Genomic DNA, 7033 nt, shown 5'->3' on the forward strand with positions numbered 1-7033 from the left:
ATGAATATTTAAATTTCAATTTCCAATGTGTTTAAAATTATAAATAATACTATTTATATCTGTGCATTATGTAAAATATATAATCTATTTATTATACTATCTAGCATGACATCTAATAAAAAATTACTGCAAATTATTACCATATATATTCTTAACGATATTCTCATAAATTCTCCTTCAATATTTAAAAATTGATAAACCTCTCACATGGCATTTACCAGAATGATGAAGGAAAGATTTTATGTCTTTGGAGAAAATGGCAATATTTTATCTTCTAGGGAAAAGAAAACAACAAAAAGGCTTTTTGATATGGACAGTAACTGTTACAAATGAATTAAGCTAATTACATAATTATTATATTATGCTAATTATATAATTAAATATTGTGTTAATTATATAATTAAATTTATTATACTGATCACATAATTGCATAATATCTTTTAATTACTGAAAAACAGGTATTTTTTTTTCCCTTGGCATTCACATTTGCTTGGGTATAAAAATACAATTTGAGCCTTAAACCATACAAAAAGTCACTTTATTTGTGACTTTGAAACACATCTGGATTCTCCTTAGATATGAGTTTCTGAATGTTCATATGCTCTCCCATGTGTACTAACATCCTTGCAGTTAAGTAGAGACATGATTTTTCTGGTCAGCGGTCAATGAACACAAGTAGTACATATCACTCATTAGATAATGAATTTAAGAGCCTTCAGGTTTCTCTTCCCCAATTCTGGTGACCTGTATTTACATGGTCAATATCATAGAGATGCAGACTGTATCTTTGAGCAATTAGAGGAATAGATTTCTAGTTTTAATTCCTGCTGATCTCTTCTAGATGTGAGCAAAAACTCATGTTCTGGGGATAAAATGGCTGATATTTTTTATGTATACAATTTTTGCAGTTTAACCTAACTTAACCTGAATAATGTAAGCCGAAATTTAAAATCAATGAATTTCCCCTCACATGTACTCTTTAGTTCTCCTGTTAGCCTAATAAAAATCTTGTACAATATTTACATGGTTCTAGGACAAAAAGGAGTTGATAGTTTATAAGTTCTTTTTGCTATTTTTTCCACATTTTTTGTTTCCTAAATTGTTGGGATTTGCGATTGAGGATATAATATTCTTATGTCCACTGTTTAATCCCTTGTCATTTGAATAGATGAGACACTCGAGTTTCTATAAAACACACGTTCAAATTAATAATTTTTAGAGATTCTTGGAAATGACAGAAATTCAGCATTAAATGACTTAAAAAATGTAGTTTATTGCTTTAACAAAAGGGAAGAAGTTACATTTAGTTACATGGATATTTTCCTACTGCCACCTCTCAGCACTGCATTCCTGTCTTTACTATTTCTTGATTTCTCTGTTAATGGACTCTTCCATTGAGAGGAAATGTATGAGGCCATAATAGCTACTGGCTTCTATAAGTTGTGGTTATAGGTTACTGGAGATGTGTAATTGGAAGTGCCATATAACATATGAAATGAAACTGTTATTATGAGAAAATCATAGGCAAAAACATCAGCTATCACCTGTATTATTTAACTGTAGGTTAAAGTAACTATACCTAATTTTAATGAAAGATTGCCAGGGCCAGTTGCAGTGGTGCACGCCTGTAATCCCAGTGGCTCAGGAGACTGAGGCAAGATAATTGCAAGTTCAAAACCAGCCTCAGCAATGGTGAGGTGCTAAGCAACTCAGCAAGACCCTGTCTCAAAAAAAAAAAAAAAAAAATAGGGCTGGGGATGTGGCTCAGTGGTTGAGTGTCCCTGAGTTGATCCCTGATACCCACCCCCACAAAAAACAGATTGCCACAGATGTTCCTATTAAGATGTAATCTATTGGGTGTAATCTAGATATGTCTGTTTAAAAGTGTTTTGTACCATTCAATTCCAATGTTTCTTTTTTTAATTTTCGTTTAGATTATCTAATATTGAAAATGAAATACTAAAATCTCTTACTTTCATTGTCTTACAAGCTATCTCCCTCTTTAAATCCTTTATATATTTGTTTTATATCTTTAGTTAGTACACTGCAGGGCACATATATTTACAACTCATATTCTCTTCATAAATCGACCCCTTCACCATTGCATAATGTCCATGTCTCTTCTTAGAGTTTTTGATATAAAGTCTCTTTTATCTGATTTATTTACTCTGGCTTTTATTGGAGCATTTTATCCACACTCACCCATGGTAATTATTGATAGGTAAGGGATTACTATTTCATTTTATCATTTTCTGAATATTGTGTAGATACTTGGTTTAATCCTCTCTGAACATCTTTCTTTGCCATTTGAAGATTTTTCTGTAATGGTATGTTTAGAAATTTATTTATTTTTATAGCTTTTTGAATTATTGTGAGGCTTACAGAGAATAATTTAAATTTATGATGGTCTATTTTAAGCTGATAACAATTAAACTTTTATTGTATTCAACAACTCTACACTTTTATTTCTCCTATTATACATGTCTTATTTTACTGTTTTAACATCTGAGTTTATATCATCTTTCTATAGGTTCCTCTTGATAATTTATTTTAGCTAGTTATTTACATCAATAATATAGATAATAATTAATCAAATATTAATAATTTTGGCCATTAACCCTTGTACTAGAAATAAAATTACACTTTTTATATCACCATTTCAGTCCTTGTATATTCTAAATATTGCTTATATCTTTATGTATTGTTATTTCATAGTTTGATGATATTAATTAATGGCCTTTTGTTTAATGAGTTTCTTTTATTAGTCCATGCAAAGAAGGCCTGTTGATTATGAGCTTCCTTAGCTTTTATATTTCCGGAAAAGTTATCTGTCATTCTGAAAGACAGTTTTTTGTTGAAGGTTTTCTTTGTTGACTTTTTTTTTTCCTTCAATACCTTCAATATATCATCCTTTTCTGGCCTACAAGGCAAATGCTGAAATTAATGGTCAGAGTTGACTTCTTTATCTGTGATGTACTTATCTCTTGTTTTCAGAATTTTTCTTTTTCAGTGATTTTTGATAGTTTGATTATTGCATATCTTGGTGAATTATTCTTTGGGTTGAGTGTAATTTGTGATGCCTAGGATCCCTGTGTCTGAATATTGACTTTTTTCCAGAGATTAGAGAAAGTTTCATCATTACTTTTATTGAACTACATTTTTGTTCATTTTCTTTTTCTTCTCCTTCTAAATTGTCTGTTTTTTTTATGATTGGGGTTGTTTGATGGTGTCTCATATCCCCAAAGATTTCCTTCATATCTTCATTTTTTTTTCCACTGTTTACTTTTTGCTTCTCTAATTGGGCAATTTCAAATGTTCTGTTTTAAAGTTGTCTGATTGTTTTCTTTAGCTGGACCCGAGTCAACTGCTGAAGATTTCTATTGCATTTTTCATTTTATTTGTTGCATTCTTCATCTCTAGTAATTCAATTTAAAATGTTCTCATTTTTTTTTAACTTCTCATGTGGCTCACATGTTGTTTTCCAAATTTCATTAAATTTTTTAATCTTTTGTCCTTGAAGTTCACTGAACTTCTTAAAGAGGACTATTCTGGTTTGTTTTTTAGATAGAGTTTTGCTTTGTTACTCAGTCTAGCCTAAACCTTATGATCCTCCTACCTCAGATTCCCAAGTTGCCAGGATCACAAATGTGTACTAGTATACCTAGCATAAGAATTATTCTGAATTATTTTTCTTTCATTTCACAGATATCCCTTTCTTTAGGATATAGGATTGAAATTTTGGTACTTTTTTTTCAGAGATGTCACAGTTTCCTGAATTTTTGTAATCCCTCTGTTCTTGTATTTGTGCTTATGCAGTCTTTTGACTGTGATAAAACTGCACTAGTCAATCTAGCCTATGATTCTAAATAAGTCAGTTAATAGTAACCTAGAGCACAAAAACTGTACTTTCAAGTTCTCTAGCTAACTGGGCTACTGTCCAGTTAATTCTGGTTAGGCAGCAGTGTAAACTTTGCTATCCAGTAAGAACAGTGGCTAGGTCTGCTATTAGACTGATTTCACTGGTCACAGTGTGTGCTTCCTGGCTTGAAAGTTTTCCTTTTCAAGTTTGATAATTAGTAAAGTTGGCAGGAGAAACTCTGGGGTTAAGTGAATCTAAAAGGAGGGACCAATGGCTGTTATAAGGTATGTGCTAGATATCATAATATATAAAGGTTATGTTATATAAGATATTAAAAATCTTATTAGATTCTTTTCAGACGTATGTAATGGTATATTTTTAAAATCTTTCATTATTAATTTGTGAACTCATGTGCTCACTTGCTCTCTCTTTCTCTCTCTGATTCATTTTCTAGAATTCTATCATATTTTTTCTTTCACTAAAACAAAATCAACTGGGTTTTATTCTTTATAATGAAATAGCTGTGTTACACTATTTTTTTCTTTCAATCATTACTTTTCTATAATAGAATACCTAGTACTTGAAACACTAGAACATCTTGTGTCATTGAAATAGAATTTGGGAAAAATCACACAATTCAGTAACAAAAATTCAAATAATCCCATTAAAAATTGGTGAAGAAGTCAACAATGTAAGCAGTTAATTTTTTTTTCCATTTTTAATTCTTAGTTATACATGACAGAATGTATTTTACAGAATATACATACATAAAATATAACTTATTCTATTAGGTTCCCACTCTTGTGGCCATTCATGATGTGGAATTACCCTGATCATGTATACAGTACAAGTCAAAGAAAGTTAGGACCAATTAATTTTGCTGTCTTTCCTATTCCCTTTCCCTCTCTGTTTCCTTTGTCTAGTCCAGTATTTTCTATTATTCCCCTCCTCAACCTCCCTTTTTTGGGGAGTTAGCATCCACAAATCAGAGAAAACATTCAACCTTTGTTTTTTGGGGACTGACTCAGAAACTTAGCAAGATATTCTCCAGTTCTATCCATTTACCAACAAATGCCACAATTTCATCTTCTTATGACTAATAATCCATTGTGTATATTCTTTTAATTTCATGAAGGCATTATTAAGAATGGAGCAAATATAAGAGTTATTAATAATTAGATACATTTGATTACATCTATTGCCAGAAAATATTATTTTGTGCAATTATCTTATTAATGAATTGAATGTTTCCAATTTAATTTTGGGCTTTAATTCATATTAATATATATTCCTTTTACTTCTTAACCTGAATTTGAGATTCATAAATGGGTATTTTTCTTAATCTTCTACTTATAAAATCTGAAGGAATCATTTTTGCTAAAAACATAAAATTTTTATCTATCTGTATATATAACATTTGGAGAGTTTGGGGGTATGTTTTGTTTTTTTTGTTTTGTTTTGTTTTGTTTTCTATCCAATACAATCATGGAAAAGTAAAGTAAAAGCCAGGAAATACTATGGGTATAACTTCACATTAACATGTTTATTGTCAAAACACCACCACCAAAAAGGAAGAATAAAGATTTGCCCATATATAGAATCACCAAGGGCTAAAATCTCTTGGGAATAGTGAGCTATGTCTCCTTACTAGGTCAAGTAGAGTTCTGTCCAACTCTACTGATGGTAAAAATCTTAGGGAACAAAATATGAGTATAAGGGAAGTAAATTGAATCCTAAAAGTTCTAAGAAAAATAATAACCACACTATTTATTAGTATCTACTATTTTCAAATATAATTTTATGTCCCTTTTCTCTAATCTTTAATATGGAATATAGTCATGGTAGTTAACATTTACAATTTGATCTAAAATGGTCATATGATTATTACAGAAATTGAGTGAGAAAGAATGCCATTCAGGGATGTGAAATTTACAGCTGTAATTATTATAGCTTAAAGTTATTTCCTCTGGGAAGAAGAAATGTATGCAAGAAAATAATTAGTTGTGTGACACATAATTACAATACGTATGTCTGGACCATTTTTAGATTAATGGTGTAATGAAAGGTATTCCTGGTGATTGGACACCTGCATATGTTTTTGTATATAGTGGACCTAAAGTTTCAGGTACACTTGATGGAAATACCTTTCTAGTTTGAGAATGTAAGATAAGTTGTCAGGGATAGTCAATCAATTATTCAGTTACAGAAAATCTGAGATTCCAGCTGTAGTGACACAGTTAAATGGCCACCAAAGAAAAGTACTCAGTGGAAACAATGTTCATTAGAATATCAAACAGGACTTTTCTGTGGTCTCTACATTTTGGCCTTCCTTTCTTCCTGCAGGTTTTCCAAGGTTGATGTGTGTGGCATTCAACTAATCCTATGAGCTATCTGTTAGGTTTAAAAAAATCTTCTTTCATGATATGATAACTTGAGTCTGTATCAGTTGCTTAATGCTAAGAAATATGACTCTCTATGCTTGTCATGGTTATTAGTGGTAGTACTAACACAATAAATTATAATAATAATAATAATTATTATTATTATAATTTAAATTCCATGAGCTAATTCAATATATGAGTTTCTGTCTTTGAGCAAACACAAAATAATATCAGTTCTTTGTGAAAATACCTATCATATCCACACCATAATTTAAAAGTATGTGATTTCCTTCACAGAGTTTTGAGCTGTGATGCTTAAATTATTGACAATGATATGACTAAAATGAAAATCAATAAAGATATTGATTATTTCCCTGTAAGAAGAATCAATTTTTCACTTGTTTTATTTATTTTAATTATATTACACATGACAGTAGAATGCATTTATGTGCTTTGATATATCATACATAGATGGGATATAATTTCATTTTTCCGAGTGTACATGTTGCAGAATCATATTGGTTATGTAGTCACATATATACATTGATTCTTCTACTAAAGACTCCATTTCCTTCAGAGTGCCAGGGTAAACAACAATGATAGAAGGAAACCCAGAACCTAAAACAAGCAAGAGAATCGTGCCAGCAAGAAGGATCTTCAGAACCTGAGAACAAATCTAGTTAAGACTTAATAGAACAGAAATGTTAGAGAAGATGTTGGAGCACTAATCACAGACATAAAAATATTTCAGCGGCTGTGGAAATCCATGTCATATGTGTCCCATAGTCCAGTT

This window comes from Marmota flaviventris, chromosome 13 (genome assembly GCF_047511675.1).
Source record: "Marmota flaviventris isolate mMarFla1 chromosome 13, mMarFla1.hap1, whole genome shotgun sequence".
Classification (NCBI taxonomy): domain Eukaryota; kingdom Metazoa; phylum Chordata; class Mammalia; order Rodentia; family Sciuridae; genus Marmota; species Marmota flaviventris.